Source organism: Rhinolophus ferrumequinum, chromosome 16 (assembly GCF_004115265.2).
Source record: "Rhinolophus ferrumequinum isolate MPI-CBG mRhiFer1 chromosome 16, mRhiFer1_v1.p, whole genome shotgun sequence".
Classification (NCBI taxonomy): Eukaryota; Metazoa; Chordata; class Mammalia; order Chiroptera; family Rhinolophidae; genus Rhinolophus; species Rhinolophus ferrumequinum.
Genome location: NC_046299.1, coordinates 66,791,351 through 66,814,755, shown reverse-complemented (window position 1 = coordinate 66,814,755; position 23,405 = coordinate 66,791,351). Strand labels below are relative to the sequence as shown.

Here is a 23,405-nt window from a genome sequence, read left to right as displayed (position 1 = left end):
GCAGGTGCAGAGGAGGGGTGGGCCATGCCTGGGAGCGACACTGAGTCACAACCACCTGGACAGGCCCTGATCTGCATCTCTGTCCTTCCACCATGGCCCTGGCTCACCCCTAGCAGGCCTTGTGGGGAGGCCAGGGGGCCCTCTTCTGGGAGAGGGTCATGCTGAGTGAACACCCAATACCAGCCACACCCCCCACCCCCAGGGCGTTTGGATCTCAAAGGTCCCACTCCTAGCCCTGCAGCTTCACTTGACCTATTTGACAAATTTGGCTTCTGTGACATGTATGTCTTGAGAATAGGGTTCTGTGGCTAAAACCCAACAGTCAACCAAAGCTATTCCAATCCTGCTCATTTGGCTCATTATTCTACCGGGGAGGCAGGTGAGCTCAGGGGCTCTCAGGCCACACCTGAGCATCCAGCGTGCTCTCCTCTGGAAGGCCAGGGGACAGAGTGGTGGGCCACTTGTGCTAGGGACCTTACCCACTCAGCCTGGGCCCACCAGCACCTGGTCTTGCTCAGGCCTGTCCCGCACAAATGCTGGTGGTGCTGGCATTTCTCCCTCCTCCACCTCTGCCTTCGGTTGCTAAGTTACGCCAAAAAGCTCTCTGCTCTGTGTGAACTGTTCCATTTCCACAATTTACCAGGTGGAAGGGAGCCATCAGGCTGGCAGTTGGAGAAAAACAAACTTGCTGGCTGGCTTTCAGGTCCCATTGGCATACCTGGGGACACCTGCTGTGCTCTCAAACCCAGGAGCCATGTGTAACAGTACACAGCTGCCCTGGAGGGTGTCAGCATGCTCACTCCCTTCTCGGGCAGGGTCTGCAGGTTCCGCTGCCACTCCTGCCTAGGCTGCTGGGTCACTATGACCCATGTCCCTAAGAACAAAGAAAAGCTGGAGGGGCAGAGAACCCACCCGAGCCAAGGTCCTCCACTTCCTCCCATTAGAGATCCCCTCCTCCTATTCTGGGCTGGGGTCCTGAGGTTCCACTGCAAAGTGTCCCTGGATGTGAGGGGGGAAATGTCCTCAAGTCAATGAAACCATGGTGTCATCCTACAGATGGGGAAACAGTCTTGGAGGGGCCTGCAGATGTCAAAAACCTGTGGCCTCTCAACTCCCTAATTCTCTGCTGGAGATGGGAGCTGCTGCTTGCTCTCTAGGCCTCCTATCTGGGCAGGGAAGAGCCTGGACTCAGGCTGGGCTGGTCAAGCCTGTCCACAGGGAGGTGGGAGACCCTTGAGGGGCAGAGCAGGCCACCGCCTCTGTGTGGTTTTCCTGCAGGCTAACCTGACTGTATGTCCTGAGCTCATGGGGCAGGTGGCCATCTGGGCCCTTTCCTTGCTCCAGAGAGTGGGAGAAGAATGACAGCAGTGGGGAAGGTGAACCAAATGGGACCCCCAGCTTTAAGCAGGGAAGGTGCGAGCCCCAACCACCACCACATCTCAGCTCCCAAGGGGCTCCCTGGAGGCAGCTGGCCTCCAAGTAAATATCCACCAGCTGCAGCTCTTAGAAGCAGGGGACAAGCTACTGCTGAGTGTCACTCCCTAGACACCAGGAGCCCCTCCCCCATCACACACAGCTACCAGAACGAGCTGCACCTGCCCCAGGTCCTGCTCCCTGCAAGGCCTGGGGCAAAGAGAGCACGGTCCTTCAAATGACCCCTGCCCACGGTGCAGAGAAGGCCATCTCGCCTTGGCCATGCCGTCTCCCCTCAAATGCTGACTGAGCTCACCCCCAATTACTCGCCAAACAGCAAGGGCGTGAAATGCCATCGCGGGGCCCAGCACGCACGCAGACAAGCAAATGGAAACTTCCAACTGCGCAGCCCCGATTTCCTCATATTCCCCAGCCCCCTCCCCCACGCCGGGTCTGGGCCGCGGACCTGCCAGCCAGTGCCCACGCCCGCCTGCGGAGTGCGCTCCCGCCACGCCCAGGCCGAGACTGCCGAGTGCCCTGCAGGGGCGCCGAACTGGGGGTCCCGGTGCTGTCCAACCCGGGCGGAGTTCTCCGCAACTCGGCGCTGGGCTCCAGCCCGCCCTCCTCCACGCGCGTTCCTAGATCCGCGCCGGGACCCCACACCCCGGCCCCACGACGGCCGTGCCAAGCGAGACCCCAGGCCCGCGCACGCCCCGCCTGCCCGCGCGGGCGACCGGAGGGGACGCCCAGCCGGAGGGAGGGAGGGACCGAGGGACTAAGGACGGGCGGCCGCTGCCTACCTGGGTCCGGGCCAGCGTAGCTCCCGCGCAGCCCTCGCGCCGCAGTCCGGCCCCGAGCAGCGCGCGGCCCGCGGCGGCTCATGCTCGGCACCCGGGCCCGAGGCACCCGCCCACCCGCGGCCGCCCCCGCGCTGCGCCAGCTGCGGGCAGAGCAGATCTCACCGCAGCTGGCGCGGGGGAGCGCGAGCGAGCGCGGAGGGGGCACCGAGCGGGCCAGAAGCGGGCGGGCTCGAGAGCGTGGGGAACTGGCGGGTGCGGGGCGAGGGTGTGGGGCGGGCGCCAGGAGAGAGAAATGTGGGACCGATGTGCCAGGAGAGGTAGAGCGCGTAGCCAGGACGTGGGGCGGGGTCGGAGATGGGCAGCAAAGAGAGGGCGCTGGGAGAGAGCAGGCGAAGCTTTTATTAAAAGGACAAGGCAACAGACAACTGAAACGGTGTTCTGGCCACCTCGTGTAAAAGACCCTTTGGGGACTCGCAGGAGCTGCCAGAATTTTTATCAGAGGCCCCTGACAGCCAGCGCTTCCGTGGGCAAACCCTGGTCCCTGGGGTTATTCCCTTTAATCATCACAACCACCTTGTAAGTTTGGTGTTGCTTTTGTCCCCACTCGACAAATGAGCCAACAGCTGTTCAGGGAAGTGAAGTGACCCTGCAGGATCTCAGAGCTGGTAAGTGTCAGAGCTAGGGTCCAAAATCACCTTGAGAGATTCCATAGTCACAATTTTTCCAAAAGCACTAGGAGGAGGATCCAGGTGTTCTAGCCCCCAGTGGAGCCTCCTGTCTCTCTGAAGGGAGTCCCTGTTCTCTGGTGACAACTTTGGAGATTGGGAGTGACCCTTGGAGGCAATCAGAACTCAGGTGAATGTGGAACAGGTCTGCAAGTCCACAGGGTGGAGGGGTCGGGGTGGAAGAATGAGGAGGTGCCCCATAGCACCTCTTGGAGAGACTGAGGACCTTTCTTATTCATTCAGCACAGGTTCATTGAAGGCCATTCTGGGTGCTGGGATATTGGTGTGAAGGTCCCTGTCTGGCTGAAGTTTACATTCTTGTAGGAAGGAGGCGATAAAAGCACAAGAAAATATTTCATATATCAAATGATACAGATGCTCTGGAGAAAAGCATGGCAGGAAGAGGGGATAGGGAGTGCAATTTGTGGAGTCAGTTTTTTTATTTTGGGTGGTCAGGGAAGTCTACTGAAAGAGTGACATTTGCACAAAAATCTGACTGACGCAAGCCATGCTGAATCTGAAGAATGAACATTTGAGGCAAAGGGAACAGTGAGTGCAAAGGCCCTGAGGTGGGAGTATGCCTTGGGCATGTGCAAACAATAATGAGGAGGCCAGAGTGCTGTGGAAATGAGTGAGAGTGTGGCAAAGAGTGAGATTCCAGGAGGTGCCAGGGTGACCAGAACAAGAAGAGCCAGTTGGCCATTGGCCCAAATGTGGCTTTGACTCAAAGGGAGTTGCAAAGCTGGTGGGGGGTTTTGCAGAGTAATGCTATGGTCTGACTTTTTTTACTTTTTTTACAAAAACTATTATGGATAATTTCAAACATTTACAAAAGTAGGAGCTAAGAAGATGTAATAAATCCAATGACCCCACTTCAACAATTATCAATACATGGCCAATTTTTTTTCATCTATACCCCACCCACAACTCCCTATATTATTTGTTTAAGTGAAGATTTATAACTGTCATGCAGGGCGGCCTGCGGGGTCTCAGCTCCTGCTCCCCACATAAGAACGCAGGATATGGCTAGGCCATATCCTAGGCCAGAAAACAAAGGAACACCCATGGAGCCATAGGTAGGGGAGTCACACCACTATAGTCTCACTGGAGGCTGGATTCACACGATGTGTGACCTGCTGTCCGCTTTTCTGTCGACCGACTCCACTTGCTAACTGTAATCCGCCATGCTAACTGCAATCCACGCTTCCTAGCTCAGCCTCCATCTTCTTACTAGCCCCCATTTTCTGCTAGGGTAGCCACGGCAGTTGTATTAGTGGCCAATGGCTCCCTGGTTACAGCTGACAGCCAACTAGCCACAGCTGATGGCCATCCAATCACAGTTGATGGCCATTTACTACCTGAGCCAGCAACTTTCTATGTGAGGCCGAGAGCCTGGAAACTGCTTTCTGGGACTCTGTCCCCACAATAACTTTTCGTAATTATAATATACATAGATGATAGTACACAAAACATAAATTTGTGCTTGATTGATTTTTTTTCAATGAGAATATTAGTAACCATCTGCACCTTGATTTCCACTGTGGGAAGGCTTTAGAGTACAGATTCATATTCTTTAATACACATAAGACCACACAGATTATTCACTTCTTCCTATGTTACTTTTGGTAAATTGCATTTTGCAATATTTTCCATTTTGTCTAAATTTTCCGATTTATTGACTAGTTGTTCATGACATACTTTTAGTATCCCTCAGATGTCTGTAAAATCTGTAGTGATGTCCCACTTTTCATTCTGATGTTGAGGATCTTTGTGTTTTCTCTTTCCTTTCTTCATCAGTCTTGCTAGGGTTTTGTCAGTTTTATAATTTTTTTCAAAGAAACAACTTTCAACTTCAATGAGTTTTCTCTATTTCATTGATCTCTGCCCTTTGTTTTATTACATCTGTATTTCTACTTTTGGAGAATATTTATTATCCTTCCCCCCCCCCCCAGTTTCTTAAGTTGGAAGCTACACTCATTTGTTTTTAACCATCTTTTCCATATGCATTTAAAGCTATAAGTTTCCTTTTAGGCACTATTGTACTGTCTCTCACAAATTTTAAGTGCATTTTTCTCATTTAGCTTAAGATATTTTCTTAAATTTCCATTTTGACTTCTCTTTTGGCCCATGAATTATATAGAAGGGTGTTGCTTAGATTCCAGATATTAGGGAGTTTTCTAGCTATTGTCCTGTTATTGAATTCCAATTTAATTATACAATAGGCAGGGGATATACTTTGAATGATTTCAATTCTCTAAAATCTGCTCATACATTCTTTATAGCCCAGAATATGTTCTATTTTGGTAAATGTCCCATATGCTTTTGAAAAGAATAAATATTCTCTCTCTCTCTCTATATATATATCAGTTAGGCCGTGTTGTTTAATCAAGTCCAAATCTACATTGATACTGGATTGTATCTCGTATTCTGTCAGTCCCTGAGACAAACTATAAATAATCCAAAAGTCCTTCAGTGAGTGAATGGATCAACAAACTGTGGTACATCCAGACAGTTGAATACCACTCAGCAACAACATGAATGATTCTCAAAAATGTTATGTAAGAAGCCAGGCTCAAAAGGATCCAACTGGGCCAGCTCTGTGGCTCAGGTGGTTGGGTGGCTCAAGTGGTTGGAGTGCCATGCTCCTAACACTGAGGTCGCCGGTTTGATTCCCACATGGGCCAGTGACCTGTGCCCCCTACAGCTAAGATTGTGAAGAACAACTTTCCCTGGAGCTGGACTGGGCTGCGGTGACTAGGTTTCTGTGAGTAGCCATGGGATGCTGCGTGGGCTACTGCGTGCTGCAGCCCGTGTGCAGCCATGAACAGCTGGTGGTCAGCGTGAGTGGCCAGCAGCCACCGGCCAGCAGATAATGAGATCTGCCATGAGCTGCTGTGAGCAGCTGACGTACGACTGGTGACAGACTGCCTCGGTCGGGGGGAGTAATACCAGCATGGGCCAGGGAGCTGTGTCCTACACAACTAGACTGAGAAATAATGGCTTGAACCGGAGTGGGGGGGTGGGGAAGAAGAAAGGGGGAAAAAAAAGGATCCAAACTTTATGATTCCATTTATATAACATTCATATGAATGTCTAGAAAAGGCAAAACTGTAGAGATGGAGAACAGTGGTCTCCAGGGGTTAGTGGGGTGGGCTGGGGCCGTTAACTCTTGCATGGGGGTATTTTTAGGTGCTATGAAAGTATATCTGTATCATGATTTGTGGTGGTGGTCACATAACCCTATGCATTTGTCAGAAGTTGAAGTAGCTGTACCCTGAAAAGCGTGAATTTTACTGTTTGTAAATTTACAAATAATTTTTAATCTCTGTGACTATCTTGTCATCTCCTTCTGTTCAGATGTTGTCCACAGGTTTCTCTTTTTCCCTCCTTTTTGCTGTATCTATTATTATGGGGAGGGGGGAATCAGGATGATTCATTACTGCCAATGAATATAGCATTGCCATTGTTGCCACGAAGATGAAGAAACCTCTAGGGAGCACAGGAGAAGTGGAGAGAGCAGTTAAAAGGCCATTGCAATTGTCAGATGACATAGTGGTGGCTTAGACAAGTACAGTCGTGCTCATGGTAATGAGAAGTGTTTATAACGGGACATGTACTGCAGATAGAGCCAAAAGTGCTTGGATCAGAGAAAAGGGAGGAGCCCACAATCCTTTTGCCCCAAGCGCTCCTGCTGTCCATCTTTCCCAAGCTGGGGAGTGTGGCCTGAGATGCACCTGCATAGCGGGACACTGGTAGCACTTTTTGTGTTGCTTTATTTGGGTTGGCTTTGGGGCAGAGCGAGTTCTGCAGGTTATGGAACTAAAATACACATGACCATGACGATTCAGCCACCCACGTCCCTGTCGTACCCAGACATTGTTCTGCCTCAAATGTGTCCCCAATCAAGACCTCTGTTTCCTTGAGTCTCAAATATAAGACTGTTACAGTCATATCGCAATGTTCAATGGTAAAATCTTGTGTTACTGTGGTCCTCATTCCTTTTCTTTTTTTCTTTTTTTTTTTTTTAATTTATTTTTAATTTATTGGGGGTGACAATTGTTAGTAGAATTACATAGATTTCAGTTGTGCAATTCTGTATCACATCATCCATAAATCACACTGTGTGTTCACCATCCAGAGTCAGCTCCCCTTCCATCACCGTACATTTGATCCCCCTCACCCTCATCCCCCACCCCCCAACCCCCTTACGCTCTGGTAACCACCAAATTACGTTCCCCAGATTAATTTTCAAACCCCGTGGCCATCCTGTGGTCACCGACAGCCCTCCAATCCCCTCACCCTCCCCCCCACCCCCCACCCCCCCCGCCCATCTAGCAACCCTCAGTTTTTCCTCATTGTCTCCCAAACTGTTTCTGATTAGTTCATTCACTTATTCTTTTCTTTAGAATCAGCAAATAAGTGAGATCATATGGTACTTATCTTTCTCTGTCTGACTTATTTCACTTAACATAATGTTCTCTAGATCCATCCATGTTGTTGCAAATGGTAAGATTTCTTTCTTCCTTATGGCTGCATAATACTCCATTGTATAAATGTACCACAGTTTCTTAATCCAGTCATCTACCGATGGGCATTTTGGTTGTTTCCATGTCTTAGCTATTGTGTATAGTGCTGCAATAAACATAGGAGTGCACAGAGATTTTTGAATTGAAGTTCTGGATTTCTCCGGATAGATACCTAGGAGTGGAATTACTGGATCATAAGGTAGTTCCATTTTCAGAATTTTGAGATACCTCCATACTGTTTTCCATAGCGGCTGCACCAGTCTGCAATCCCACCAACAGTGCACAAGCGTTCCCTTTTCTCCACATCCGCGCCAGCACTTGTTGTTTGTTGATTTATTGATGATAGCCATTCTGACTGGGGTGAGGTGGTATCTCATTGTGGTTTTTATTTGCATTTCTCTGATGGTTAGTGAGGTTGAGCATTTCTTCATATGTCTGTTTGCCATCTGTATGTCCTTTTCAGAAAAATGTCTCTTCAAGTCCTCTGCGCATTTTTTAATTGGATCGTTTGTTTTTTTGGAGTTGGGTTGAGTAAGTTTTCCATAGATTTGTGATATTAATCCCTTATCAGATATATCATTGGCAAATATCTTTTCCCATTCAGTAGGATCCCTTCTTGTTTTATTGATGGTTTCCTTTGCTGTGAAAAAACTTTTTAGTTTGATATAATCCCACATGTTTATTCTTTCTCTTAGTTCCCTCGCGTGAGGGTGTATATCAGTAAAAATCTTACTCCGGGTAATGTCTGAGAAGTTTCTTCCTATATTTTCTTCTAGGTACTTTATGGTTTCAGACCTTACATTTAAGTCTTTAAGCCATTTTGAATTTATTTTTGTATATGGTGTAAGGAGGTGGTCCAACTTCATTTTTTTGCATGTGTCTGTCCAGGTTTCCCAGCACCATTTATTGAATAGACTGTCATTACTCCATCGTACATTCTTGCTTCCATTGTCGTAGATTAAATGGCCATATAGGCGTGGATTTATTTCTGGACTCTCTATTCTGTTCCATTGATCTATGTGTCTGTTTTTATGCCAGTACCATGCTGTTTTGATTACTGTAGCCTTGTAGTATAATTTGAAGTCAGGTATTGTTATACCTCCCACTTTGTTCTTATTTCTCAAGATTGCCTTTGCTATTCGGGGTCTTTTATGGTCCCATATAAATTTTAGGATTATATGTTCTATTTCTGTGAAAAACGACGTTAGCAGTTTGATAGGAATTGCATTGAATATGTATATTGCCTTAGGCAGTATGGACATTTTAACTATATTAATTCTTCCTATCCATGAACATGATATGTGTTTCCATCTATTTATATCTTCCTTCATTCCTTTCATCAGTGTCTTATAATTTTCTGAGTATAGATCTTTTACTTCTTTGGTTAAATTTATTCCCAGGTATTTTATAGTCTTTGGAGCGATTGTAAATGGGATTGTTTTTTTAATTTCTCCTTCTGATGTTTTATTATTGGTATATACAAATGCAACTGATTTCTGAATATTAATTTTGTATCCTGCCACTTTACTAAATTCATCTATCAGCTCTAATAGCTTCTTGGTGGAGTCTTTAGGGTTCTCTATATATAGTATCATATCATCTGCATACAATGATAACTTTACTTCCTCCTTACCAATCTGGATGCCTTTTATTTCTTTTTCTTGTCTGATTGCTGTGGCAAGAACTTCCAGAACTATGTTGAATAGAAGCGGAGATAGTGGGCATCCTTGCCTTGTTCCTGATCTTAGGGGGAATGGTTTTAGCTTTTCCCCATTGAGTATGATGTTAGCTGTGGGTTTGTCATATATGGCCTTTATTATGTTGAGATAAGATCCCTCTATTCCCACTTTCTTAAGGGTTTTTATCATAAATGGCTGTTGGATTTTATCAAATGCTTTTTCTGCATCTATTGATATGATCATGTGATTTTTATTTTTCATTTTGTTAATGTGGTGTATCACATTAATAGATTTGCGGATGTTGAACCACCCCTGCATACCAGAGATGAATCCCACTTGATCGTGGTGAATGATCTTTTTAATGTATTGCTGAATTCTGTTTGCTAATATTTTGTTGAGGATTTTTGCATCTATGTTCATTAAAGATATCGGCCTGTAGTTTTCTTTTTTTGTGGTGTCTTTGTCTGATTTTGGGATCAGGGTGATAGTGGCTTCGTAAAAAGTGTTTGGGAGTCTTCCCTCCTTCTGGATTTTTTGGAAGAGCTTGAGGAGAATTGGTGATAATTCTTTTTTGAACGCTTTGTAAAATTCACCTGTAAAGCCATCTGGTCCAGGGCTTTTGTTTGTTGGGAGACTGTTGATTACTGATTCAATTTCCGTGGTGGTAATCAGTCTATTCAGGTTTTCTGTATCTTCTTGAGTTAGCCTTGGAAGGTTGTACGCCTCTAGAAAATTGTCCATTTCTTCCAAATTGTCAAATTTGTTGGCATATAGTTGCTCATAGTAACTTCTTAAAACTCTTTGTATTTCTTCAGTGTCCGTTGTCACTTCTCCTCTTTCGTTTCTGATTTTATTAATTTGGGTCCTCTCTCTCTTTTTTTTAATGAGTCTGGCTAAAGGTTTGTCGATTTTGTTTATCTTCTCTAAGAACCAACTCTTGGATTCATTGATCTTTTGTATTGTTTTTCTGGTTTCTATTTCATTTATTTCTGCTCTGATCTTTATTATCTCTTTCCTTGTGTTCCCTTTGGGCTTATTTTGCTGTTCTTTTTCCAAATCCCTTAAATGTGAAGATAAACTGTTGATTAGTGATGTTTCTTGTTTCTTTAGGTAGGCCTGCAAAGCTATGAATTTCCCTCTTAGGACTGCTTTCGCGGCATCCCATAGATTTTGGGTCGTCGTGTTTTCATTTTCATTTATCTCGAAATATCTTTTGATTTCTTCCTTGATCTCCTGCTTGACCCATTCATTATTTAGTAATAAGTTATTCAGCCTCCATGAATTGGTGTGTCTTCCCGTTTTTTTCCTGTAGTTCATTTCTAATTTCATAGCATTGTGATCAGAGAAGACAATTGGTATGATTTCAATTTTCTTAAATTTATCAAGACTTGTTTTGTGGCCTAACATATGATCTATCTTGGAAAATGTTCCATGTGCGCTTGAGAAGAAGGTGTATTTTGCAGCATTGGGGTGAAATGTTCTGAAAATATCGATTAAATCCAAGTGGTCCAATGTATCATTTAAGGCTGTTGTTTCCATATTGATTTTCTGTCTGGAAGACCTGTCCCTTGTGGTCAGAGGTGTGTTGAAGTCCCCGACTATAATAGTGTTACTGTTGATCTCTGCCTTTATGTCAGTCAGTACCTGTTTTATATATTTAGGTGCTCCTATGTTGGGTGCATAGATGTTTACTAGGGTTATGTCCTCTTGTCGGATCGATCCCTTTATTATTATATAGTGCCCATCTTTATCTTTTAGTATGTTCTTCATTTTAAAGTCTATTTTGTCAGAAATAAGTATTGCAACTCCAGCTTTTTTCTCGTTTCCATTTGCATGAAATATCTTACTCCAACCCTTCACTTTCAGCCTGTGTGTGTCTTTTGTTCTGAGGTGAGTCTCTTGTATACAGCATATACAAGGGTCTTGCTGTCTTATCCAGTCAGCCACCCTATGTCTTTTGATTGGAGCATTTAATCCATTTACATTTAAAGTGATTATTGATAGGTACATAGATATTGCCATTTTTAAATTTGTAGTTAGGTTGTTTTGATCTTTCTTCTATTTACAGAAGTCCTTTTAGTATTTCTTGCAATGCTGGCTTGGTGGTAATAAATTCCTTTAGCTTATTTTTTTCTGGAAAGCTCTTTATCTCTCCATCAACTTTAAATGATAGCCTTGCTGGATAAAGCAATCTAGGTTGTAGGCCTTTGTTTTCCATCACTTTAAGTATCTCCTGCCACTCCCTCCTGGCCTTCAATGTTTCTGTAGAAAAATCATTTGATAGTCTTATGGGAGTTCCCTTGTATGTAACCCTCCGTCTTTCTCTTGCTGCTTTTAGGATTCTCTCTTTGTCTTTAAGCTTTGCCATTTTAACTATAATGTGTCTTGGTGTGGACCTGTTTGGGTTAATCCTGGTTGGAACTCTCTGCACTTCCTGGACTTGTATGTTGGTTTCCTTCATCAGGTTGGGGAAGTTTTCAGACATTATTACTTCAAATATGTTCTCAATCCCTTGCTTGCTCTCTTCACCTTCTGGTATTCCTATGATGCGCATGTTGTTGCGCTTGATGTTATCCCAGAGGTCTCTTAGGCCATCTTCATTGTTTTTTATTCTTTTTTCTTTTGTTGTTCCGTTTGGGTGATCTCTGCTACCTTGTCTTCTAAGTCGCTGATTCGATCCTCTGCTTCATCTAGCCTGCTGGTAATTCCTTCAAGTGAGTTCTTAATTTCGGTAATTGTGTTCTTTAGTTCCAACTGGTTTTTCGTTATGATTTCTACATCCTTCTTTATGTTTTCTCTAAGCTCGTTTGTTATGATTTCTACATCCTTCTTTATGTCTTCTCTAAGCTCCTTAAACATTCTTATCACCAGTGTTCTGAACTCTGTCTCTGAGAGGTTGGTTACGTCTGCTTCATTTGGTTCCAGTTGTGGAAGCTTCTTCTGTTCTTTTATTTGGGACGTGTATCTTTGTTTCCCCATTGTGGCTGACTGTGTTTATTTTGATATATTAGGTAGATCCCCTAGAGTTCTTAGTTCTTGCTAGGTTATCTTATGTAGTATGTGTCCTTTATATTTGACTCGCACCACGTCGTCCTCCTCTGCGTGTGCTCCAAAGGTGAGTCTTGTGTTGTGTACACTGTCCCGTTCAAGAAGATCTTTAATTGCTTCCCGCTAATGAGCAGGTGGGGTCAACTCCTGGGCTGACCTGCCGTGAGACTTGGCTCTGCCCCCCGCAGGGCACTCTGCTGCGTGAGGGTTTACCACCCCAATGTGATTTGGCCTCTATGGGCTCCAGAGCCTGCCGAGAACCCCCTCTAGGTGTGTGACCTGCAGGTCAAACCCGGCTGCACTCCGATTTGGTCTGGAGTTGGCCCCCGGATATGCCGAGTTCCGTGCCACCCAAGCTGGGCCCCGGCAGGGAAGTCCCAGAACAAGGCAAATCACCAAGCACAGCAGCAACGACAACAGCAAAGAGAAAAAAAAAAAAACAAAAAAAAAAACAAACAGCCGATAACCCCCGCTCGACACAGGCAAAGATATCAAAGATACAAGACAAAGCAAAACAAAACCAAGCAAAGCAAAACAAAGCAAAACAAAAAGCAGCGACCGTCTCGGCCTGAGCCCACCAAGCAATGACCAGGTTGTCCTCTGCTGTACCAAAGAGCCCCCTGCTTATTGCGCAAGCAGAGCCGGTCACCTGATGCTCAGAGAGACTTTGGGACTGCAGACTTAAAAGCGTGGGCCTGAGGGGTCTGGATGATAGTCTCCACAAAGTCAGTGCAGCTTCTGCCCTTGTCCGCACGTATGCACACCGAGAGGAGCACCACCAGTCCTTTGTCCAGAGCTCGTGAGTCCTAGGGCACTCCTTCAGTGTGTGTGTATGGGTGCGGGCGGGATATTTCTGATCTGCTGACCGTGCCTCACAAGCTGGGCCCTGGCAGGGCAGTTTCAGAACAAAGCAAATCACCAAGCACAACAGCAACAACAACAACAAAGAAAAATATCAAATACGTTCACATGCAAAACCACCTGATAACCCCACTCGACAGAGGCAAAGATATCAAAGATATAAAGACAAAGCAAAACAAGACAAAACAAAGCAATACAAAAAGCAGCGACAGTCTCGGCCTAAGCCCACCAAGCAATGTCTAGGTTGTTCTCTGCTGTACCAAGGAGCCCCCTGCTTATTGCGCAGGCAGAGCCGGTCACCTGGTGCCCAGAGAGACTTTGGGACTGCAGACTTAAAAGCGTGGGCCTGAGGGGTCTGGATGATAGTTTTTACAATGTCAATGCAGTTTCTGCCCTTGCCTGCACAAATGCACACTGAGAGTGGCACCACCAGATACGTGACCAAAACTTTTGAGTCTTAAGGCACCTCTTCAGTGTGTGTGTGTGAGTGCGGGCGGGAGATTTCTGATCTGCTGAAAGCCCAGAGCTGCACCTGCCTCACTGCTGATCTCCGGGTGTGTCTCGGCAGCTGCACCCACCCCACCCTAGGCAAGCCAGGAAGGGTGGGGGCTGGAGATGGAGGGGTCTTCACTCTCCCAGCCCAGCCGTGCGTCGCCCTCTTCCCGCAGGCCAGAAAAGGTGGTGGCTGGGGGTGGAGGCGTCTCTTCTCTCCTAGCGCAGCCAAAATCACGCACACTGCCCAATCTGCCTGGGTCAGGGCTGCCCGTCAGGCTTCCCAAAGCGTGAGCCTTAGATACCACTCCTCGGTTCAGGGGCCGGTTTAAGTCTCTGGAAGGGCGGGGTAAGATTGGAAGAGCGAGGCGGGGGAGGGGCCTAGGTATGGAGACTGCGCCCCCCGTCCGCCGCAGGGCGCGCCGCCTTCCCGGCGGGAGAAATCAGCCGTGGGACGCAGGGAAAGCGCCCACCCCCGGTCTCTGCGCTCTCTGCTCCGCCTTGGGCTCCTGTGCGCGCCCGGCACAGCGGGGCTCCACCGCGGTTTCCAGTTCCAGTCTCTGGAAGGGCGGGGTAGGATTGGGAGAGCAGGGCGGGGGGGGGGGGGGGGGGAGGGGCCCAGGTATGGAGACTGCGCCCCCCCGACCGCCGCAGGGCGCGCCGCCTTCCCAGCGGGAGAAATCAGCCGTGGTACGCAGGGAAAGAGCCTACCCCCGTCTCTGCGCTCTCCGCTCCGCCTGGGATCCCATGCGTGCCCGGCACAGTGGTTTTCGGTTTTCGCCCCCGCCAGCCGAGGCTCCGTTGGGGGCTGGGCTCTCCCGCCGCTGCCGGCCGGGCGCTCCCACGCCGCCCCTCCTCCTCCTCTCCTTGCTCCGTCCAGCCAGCGCACCCCCAAGAATTTCTTAGCTTCAAGCAATCCACGAATCTCCCCACTATATTGTGTGGTGAGCGAAAATTTCCTCGATGGGTTATAGTTCCCGTTTGCAACAAGATCCGGAGGAGAACTCAGAAAGTGCGCCCTGCTGCCGCCATTCCTATGACGTCACCTCCCTCATTCCTTTTCATTTAGAATCATAATAAAGTTGTATTTCAAATATCTAACAATAAAATAACTGGCTTATAGCATTTTCCTCCCATGGAGCCCAGCTCATAGACTGCACATAGACCCAGCTCTTAGACAGCTCATAGACTGTATTTCCCTGAAAATAAGACCTAATCAGAAAATAAGCCCTAGCATGATTTTTCAGGATGCTCGTAATATAAGTCCTACCCCAAAAACAAGCCCCAGTTAAGATCGTCAGCCAGACGGACGCAATCGGTACGTCCGTTATAACACACGACAGATGTATTGAATTATAAAATAATATTAATATATAATTAAATATAAATAAATAATATTATTGACATTAATGCTTAAAATAAATGATAATACAAATTATAATTAAGTATTTGTAAATACCAAGCGGGCGCCTTTGGATGAGAGGTAAATGCCTATGTAAACAGATGAATTTGAGACTTATTGACAAATGACCAATCGGAGTAGAGACGCAACGCACGAGTAACGTGTGCACTTGATAACGAATGAACGCGGTTGTGTCTAATATGAATCTTAATAATTCAATACGTCATGTGTTGTAATGGATGTACTTAATGCACTCGTGTGAAATAAAGAAACGTTTTCTAAATTTTGGTGCCTGCAATTTTTCGTCTCTTTTGTGTGGACCATCATTCTTAACTGTCATCATTTTTGTTGCCACTCCTGTCTCATAAGTCTTCAGTTAACACTTGATTTAATGGTAGATTTAAAGGGAATAATATTTTGAACCCCAGACAAGATGAGTGCAAAAAGAAAGAACTATTCTGTCAAGTACAAACAAGGAATCGTGGAGGACTCCAGGGACAAGAATCTTACGGCTTTCTGCAAAGAGAAGAAGTTGGATCTCCGAATGGTCCAAAAACGGTGAGCAGATTATAATAACCTCAGGCAACAGGTGGATGAGGGAAATGCTAAGAGGAGCAAGTGTGGATCAGATTGGCAACCATTATTTCCTGAGCTGGGAGACATCATCTGTGAATGCATTGCTGACAGGAGAGCAAAGGCTTTGGTTGTGCGCAGGGCTGATATTTAAGCATTTTCCCTTGCAATGGCACCACAGTTAAAAATATCCCCAGAAGAATTCAAAGCATCACAACACTAGCTGGATGGCTTCCTTCAGCGATATGAACTGTCTCTAAGATAGATAACTCTGTTCGGGCTGGAAGATACTGAAGTTATTAAACATGCACTTGCATTCAAGTCCTTTGTTGATGGCATTGACTTTGCTAAATACCGCCTCTCCAACATGATTGCTATGAATGAAACTGCGGTGTTTATGGGCCAAGGATCTCAAAAGACAATTGATCAGAAGGGTGCCTTGTCAATCTACATTCCCCCCACTGGTTATAAAAGTGCACGTGTCACCTGTATCTTGGCAATTCGTCTGGAAGGAAAGACAGCCCCACCTCTAATCATCACTAACAGCAAGAAAGATAAGGTTGAACGTGTTTTAGGCATTTATGTTCTTGAAACCAAAAAAGCCTGGTGCACACAAGCAGTTATAAGGAAGTGGGTAGATTTAATGCTGCGACTTGTTTTGCGAGGTGGCCAAAGAGGTCTGCTGGCCTGGGATTCAGCCAGCACTTACCACGCTAAAGACATGAGGAACTTCCTTGCAGAGAGAAGAATAGATGAAATAATGATTCCTGCAGGAATGACTGCCTATCTCCAGACTCTTGATATTGAAATAAACAAGCTATTCAAGAACAATTTGCACATGGAAATCAATGACTACATTGAAAATAGAATGGAGAGAAACCAGCGTGGAAACTCTGTGAAGCCTAGCCTGCAAGAGGTCATTACTTGGGTGAAGAATTCATGGGATAAAATCACTGACAGCTGTGTTGCCAATGCACTATGAGCAGGCTACATGGACAAGAAGTGCTCATTTAAGGAGAGTTCTATTGCTGGACATGAGAGATTGGGGCCAATGGTTAAACAGGAAATGGGGTCGCAAGAAATTCAAGCCGGAATTCGGGGTTTGGCGAGTTATGACGATGTTCCAGAAGATGGCATGACTGTATGTGAAAAAATGTAGATTTTTGTACATGAATAAATGAATATAGATTGTTGTACATGAAAAAATAAGACATCCCCTGAAAATAAGCCCTAATGCATTTTTTGGAGCAAAAATTAATATAAGACCCAGTCTTATATTCAGGGAAATACAGTAGGCCCTTGGATCTGATTCCTACCCAAACCAGGTCTTCCCGGATTTCAGCTTTCTCCCTCCTGCCTTCACTGGCCTCTCCTTTTAGCCCTGTTTCCATTGAACAGGTTTTCAGTTGTTCCCTTCACAATAACCCTAGATTTCCTTGCTCCTCTTACTTTCATGTCCCCCACCTGGTGAAACTCCAGCTCTGCCTTTTCCAGATGTCCCCTCAGGTGTCTAAGTGCTGCAAGAGGCAATCATACAGCCCTGATCACTCTCAACTCACAATAAAGTCATCAGTGGGACTGAGAACTCAACACTATCAGTCATCCTGATGGTTCTCTTGCTCCTGTTCTTAAACTATGAAATATGTCACATATACAGAAGAGTGTATGAAATGTATGTGTACAGTTTCAAGAATAATCACAATGAGAATGGAACCATTGTTACCTTAGGCAGAAAGAATAGGGCCTCAGGGAAAGAGGGGGGCGGTGGAAGGGAAGGAGGAAGTAAGGAAAGACAAAGAAGGGAGATAAGATTGTCCTTAAGAAAAAGTGCAGCTACCAGACCAGCCAGAACTAGATTTTGGCGGCTGAGAACAGATCCAGGATGCCATCCTGTCCCTCAAGGTGAACATTAGCTAATTATAATGGATTCTAATATCAGTAATATTGCGGTTAGGGAAAATCTCCACATGCACCCACCCCACCCCACCCCCGTGCCGCCATGACAGTTCCAACAAGAGCCAAAAAAGGACAACTGAATCCATTTCCTGATGGGAGGAGAGGTCAGTGAAGGCCCACCTAGGAACAACTATAACGCCACCCCTAAACTTTAATATTTCACACTCTCATTTTGAAAATAATAAATTCCTAAGCTTCTTTGTTCTTTGGGGCAGTTGCTCTAGTCCTGGCCTGCCTGCTCCCATTATTTTGGGAGTGTATTATCTTCTTTTCTTCTTTTCTTTTAATGAGTCTACTGCTTGCTTGGCTTATTTGGTGCGTCCTTGAATTCTTTCCTGTGATGATACCATGAACCCATTTCCCGGCAACCAGGAGTTAGGGTAAGAAATAGGGCTCTGCCCACACGTGAGAAGCCTTCCCCAGTGGCTGGCCCCTTGTACTCTCCCCTTACCGCCTCCCTTTCAGCGGTAACCACTGTCTTGATATTTATTCCCCTGCCTCTGTTTAAACTTTCGCCTCTAAATATGTAGGCCTATTTTAGAACTTTTCTGAGTGGAATTAAAGGGAACACAAGTTTTGCCACTCTAAAACTGCCTTTTGGGATAATGATTTTAAGCTGGTGTGGGGACAGAGCCCCAGAGAGCAGTTTCCAGGCTCTCGGCCTCACGTGGAAAGGTGCTGGCTCAGGTAGTAAATGGCCATCAACTGTGATTGGATGGCCATCAGCTGTGGTTAGTTGGCCGTCAGCTGTAACCAGTGAGCCATTGGCCACTAATATAACTGCTGTGGCTACGCTAGCAGCAAATGGACGCTAGCAAGAAGATGGTGGCTGAGCTAGCAAGTGCGGATTGCAGTTAGGACGGCGGACTGTGGCGGAGTGTGGGTTGGATTGTGGTTTCTGGATTCTGTGGCTCCTGCTTCCTGTGTCTCCAATGCAGCCGCCATCGAGACTATAGTGGTATGACTGCCCTATCTATGGCTCCGTGGGTGTTCCTTTTTGGCCTCACCATGTCCTGTGTTCTTATGTGCGGAGCGGGACCAGAGACCTGCATGACACATGGCGCAGCGAGCAGGGTCCCCCGCATGACAGCTGGTTATTAAGAAACAAAAGACTCAGATCTTTTGACCCTCTCCCTTTCCTGCCTAAGAGATTTAAATGGAAAAATCTGCTTCAGGAAGGGAAACTTAGCATAATCACCTTAGAATTAGACAGGAAGGATCTAAGCAGGGGCCTGTTAACTAGATCACCCCCTATGTCCCATTGTTTCTGAGTTGCCTAGTAAGAACCTGTAAAATACCCATTTTCACTTTTAAAATCTAAGACTCTATTCCCCCCTTTTCTACTTAGTTCGAAATGACATACATATTCAATTTTTCCTCATTGTCTCTGGAATTTTTATGGTTTTGTGAATTCCCCATGCACATGTATTAAAATTTTATTTTCTCCTATTAATCTGCTATATGTCCTTTGAATTATTAGCCCAGCTAGAAGAATGTAGGAGGTGGGAGGAAAAGTATTATTTTAGCCCCCACAAATCATATTTTATATTTCCTACTGTCACTTGCTTGTATCATCAATATTATGTTTGTGAGATTCACCCATGTGGGTGAGTGTAGTTTATTCATGTTGACATCTGTTTGGTATTGTTACAATAAGTTTATTTGGTCTACTATTAGTAGACATTTGAGGAGCTGACATACTTTTTCTATTATTATTTATTCACTGAACAAATATTTCTTGAGCACATACTACTTACCAGACACTGCTTTAGGCATTGGGATAGAACAGTGATCAAAACAGGTAAAATTTCCTTCCCACATGGATATTTTAGAAGTGAATAACAACAATAAACAGAAAAAAATAAATAAATTATGTCATATGTTATAAGATGAGAAGTGATGATTAGGAGAAAAAGCAGGGAAAGAGATGAAAAGTACCAGGGTGGAAAGTTGCACTTCTGTGGTATTTCCCACTAAGTTGACATCTAAGCCCAGACTTGAAGGGGGTGAAGATGGTGCCATGCACCACCTGGGGTGAGGTGTTCCAGCAGAGGAAGGAGTCTGTGCAGCGGTCTCGAGGCAGGACTAGTACAGAAGGGTCTGTGTGAGCAGTTCTGACACTAAATACCTAGAGAGGCCAAATTTCACTGGCTAAGGACACGGTCCCCACAAGACTGCCTTTACTTCAGACAGCAGCCACAAGCTCAAGGGTCACCAAGCCACCCAAGCTTCTGACCAACTGGCTACAAATTTGGAGGTTCCCATTACCCCCCTCAAGTTTGATAATTCACTAGAAGAATTCACAGAACTCAGGTAAGCACTATACTCATGATTATACTCTTACCATAACAAAAAGGATTCAAATCAGGACCAGCCAAAAGGTCTCATAGGGCAAGGTCTGGGAGGGCCCAAAACGAAAAGCTTCCATGTCTTCTCCCCATAGAGTCAGAATGCATCACCTACCCAGCACAGTGTATTATTAACCAGGGAGGTTCATCTGAGCTTCTGTGTCCAAAGTTTTATTATGTAGGTTTGATTGAATCATCTATGTCCATGTGGTTCAATCTCCAGCTCTCTTCCCCACCCCCAAAGTTGGACTGATGTCAGGTGACTCACAGCCCCGACCCTGTAATCACATGGTTGGTCTTTCTGGCATAACGAGCCCCCATCTGAGTCACCTTGTTAGCTTAAACTCAGATGTGGTCTGAAGGCCCACCATGAATAACAAAGACACTCCTATCACTTGGGAAATTCCAGTGATTTATAGGTTCCCTCCCAGGAACCAGAGGACAAACGCCAGCCAAATTCTTTATTATACAACATCATGTGTGTCTGGAGAAGAGTAAGCATGACCGAGAATAAAAAAGAGATGCAATCAGAAAGATAATAGGACTAGATCCCTTTGATTATTTTAGTACCTGTGTCCTGGTGCCTACGTGCAAGAGTTCTCTCAGGTCTAGGCTGGAAGTGCAAATGCTGGGTCATAGGAAATACACATGTTCAACTCTACTGGGAAATATCCAATTTTTTTCTAAAGTGGTTATACCAATATATACTCCTACGTAGTATATGGAGTTCCCATTGTTCCAATTTGTTGTAGGTAGAATAATGGCCCCCCAAAAAGTCCATAATCTCTGAAATCTGTGAATATGTTCCTTTACATCATAAAAGGGACTTTGCAGATGTTATTAGTTAGGGATCTTGATTTGGGGAGTTTGGTTGGGGGGTGGGGCAGCAAATGTAATCACAAGGACCCTTATAGAGGGAGACAGTAGAGTCAGTGTCTTAGAAGGAGATGTGATGACAGAAGCAGAGCTCAGAAAGAATGAGAGAGATTTGAAGATAAAGAAAAGGACTACAAGTCAAGGAATGTAGGTAGCCAGTTGAAGCTGCAAAAGTCAAGGAAACAGATTGTCTCCTACAGCCTCCAAAAGGAATCAGCATGGCTGACACCTTGAATTTATCCCATTGAGAATGAACTTGGACTTCTGACCTCAAGAACTCTCATAGTAAATTTGTGTTGTTTTAAACTACACTGTGTGGTAATTTGTTACAGCAGCAATAGAAAACTAACACATAATCCTTGCCGATACTTTATTCAGTGTTGACCTCAATTTTTGCCAATACATTGGTTGTATAGTGTTGACTCATTGTGGATTTAATTTCATTTTTCTGATGAACGGTATCAAATATTTTTTCAGATGTTCATTAGTCATTTGGGTTTACTCTTTAGTAAAATGCCCATTCAAGGTTTTTGTTCAGTTTTCTATTGACTATTCTTTTTCTTAGAGATTTACAAGCTCTCTACATATTCTATTATAGCTGCTAGTACAATGAGAGTTAAATGTGTTACAAATTGGGAAATGTCCAGTTGTTTGGACAGTTTCCCTATCTGTGGCTTTTTTTGTTTTTGTTTTTGTTTTTGTTTTTGTTTTGTTTGTTTTTTTTAATTTATTGGGGTGACAATTGTTAGTAAAATTACATAGATTTCAGGTGTACAATTCTGTATCACATCATCTATAAATTACATTGTGTGTTCACCACCCAGAGTCAGTTCTCCTTCCATCACCATATATTTGATCCCCCTTGCCCTCATCTCCCACCCCCCACCCCGTTACCCTCTGGTAACCACTAAACTACTGTCTGCTTGTCTATGAGGTTTTTTTTTTTTCTTAGACGTTTATCATTTATATCCCTCACACTGTGGACCCCCTTCCCCCCATCCACTATCTCTCTGACATCGCACCCAGCCATCCCATTTCCAATATCTCCACTCCCAATGCTGTACTCTGCCTCTTGTAAATGTATACATACCTATATATACATATATATATATAATATTATAGTTGGCATTCATTATTGTTCAGCTTCAGGTGTACAGTGTAGTGATCAGGCATCTACATCTTCCCTGAGATGGTCTCCGAAATGGGACACATGTCTATCAGATACCCTACAAAATCTTTACAACATTATTGATTACGTTCCCCAGATTAATTTTCAAAACCCCGTGGCCATCTTGTGGTTACTGATTGTTTTCTAATCCCCTCACCTTCCCCTTTACCACCACCCCCCCCCCCCGCCAATCTAGCAATCCTCAGTTTTTTCTCTTTGTCTCCAAAACTGTTTCTGATTAGTTCATTCACTTATTCTTTTCTTTAGATTCCGCATATAAGTGAGATCATATGGTACTTATCTTTCTCTGTCTGACTTATTTCACTTAACATAATGTTCTCTAGGTCCATCCATGTTGTTGCAAATGGTAAGATTTCTTTCTTCTTTATGGTTGCATAGTACTCCATTGTATAAATGTACCACAGTTTCTTAATCCAGTCATCTACCGATGGGCATTTCGGTTGTTTCCATGTCTTAGCTATTGTGTATAGTGCTGCAATAAACATAGGAATGCATAAAGTTTTTTGAATTAGAGCTTTTGATTTCTCCAGATAGATACCTAGGAGTGGAATCACTGGATCGTAGGGTAGTTCCATTTCCAGATTTCTGAGATACCTCCATACTGTTTTCCATAGTGGCTGCACCAATCTGCAATCCCACCAACAGTGCACAAGCGTTCCCTTTTCTCCACATCCGCGCCAGCACTTGTTGTTTGTTGATTTATTGATGATAGCCATTTTGACTGCGGTGAGGTGGTATCTCATTGTGGTTTTTATTTGCATTTCTCTGATGGTTAGTGAGGTTGAGCATTTCTTCATATGTCTGTCATCTGTATGTCCTTTTTAGAAAAATGTCTCTTCAAGTCCTCTGCCCATTTTTTAATTGGGTCGTTTGTTTTTTTGGAGTTGAGTGAGTTTTTCATAGATTTGTGATATTAATCCCTTACCAGATATATCATTGGCAAATATCTTTTCCCATTCAGTAGGATCCCTTTTTGTTTTATTGATGGTTTCCTTTGCTGTGAAAAAACTTTTTAGTTTGATATAATCCCACATGTTTATTTTTCCTCTTACTTCCCTCGCGCGAGGGGATATATCAGTAAAAATCTTACTACGGGTAATGTCTGTGATGTTTCTTCCTATATTTTCTTCTAGGTATTTTATGGTTTCAGATCTTACATTTAAGTCTTTAAGCCATTTTGAATTTATTTTTGTATATGGTGTAAGGAGGTGGTCCAGCTTCATTTTTTTGCATGTGTCTGTCCAGGTTTCCCAGCACCATTTATTGAATAGACTGTCTTTACCCCATCGTACATTCTTGCTTCCATTGTCGTAGATTAAATGGCCATATAGGCATGGATTTAATTCTGGACTCTCTATTCTGTTCCATTGATCTATGTGTCTGTTTTTGTGCCAGTACCATGCTGTTTTGATTACTGTAGCCTTGTAGTATAATTTGAAGTCAGGTATTGTTATACCTCCCACTTTATTCTTATTTCTCAAGATTGCCTTTGCTATTCGGGGTCTTTTATGGTCCCA

At 44.8% G+C, this 23,405-nt stretch overlaps 1 protein-coding gene across 1 annotated transcript in view; it reads right to left on the bottom strand.

The window, feature by feature from the left end:
• RASGEF1A (RasGEF domain family member 1A) overlaps positions 1-2,332 on the bottom strand; it is a 98,273-nt gene extending 95,941 nt beyond the window's left edge. Inside the window, exon 1 of the mRNA XM_033131340.1 lies at positions 2,214-2,332. The gene's annotated coding sequence lies outside the window, so the exon portion shown is untranslated. The remainder of the gene's footprint in view (positions 1-2,213) is intronic.
• Positions 2,333-23,405: the final 21,073 nt, after the last annotated feature.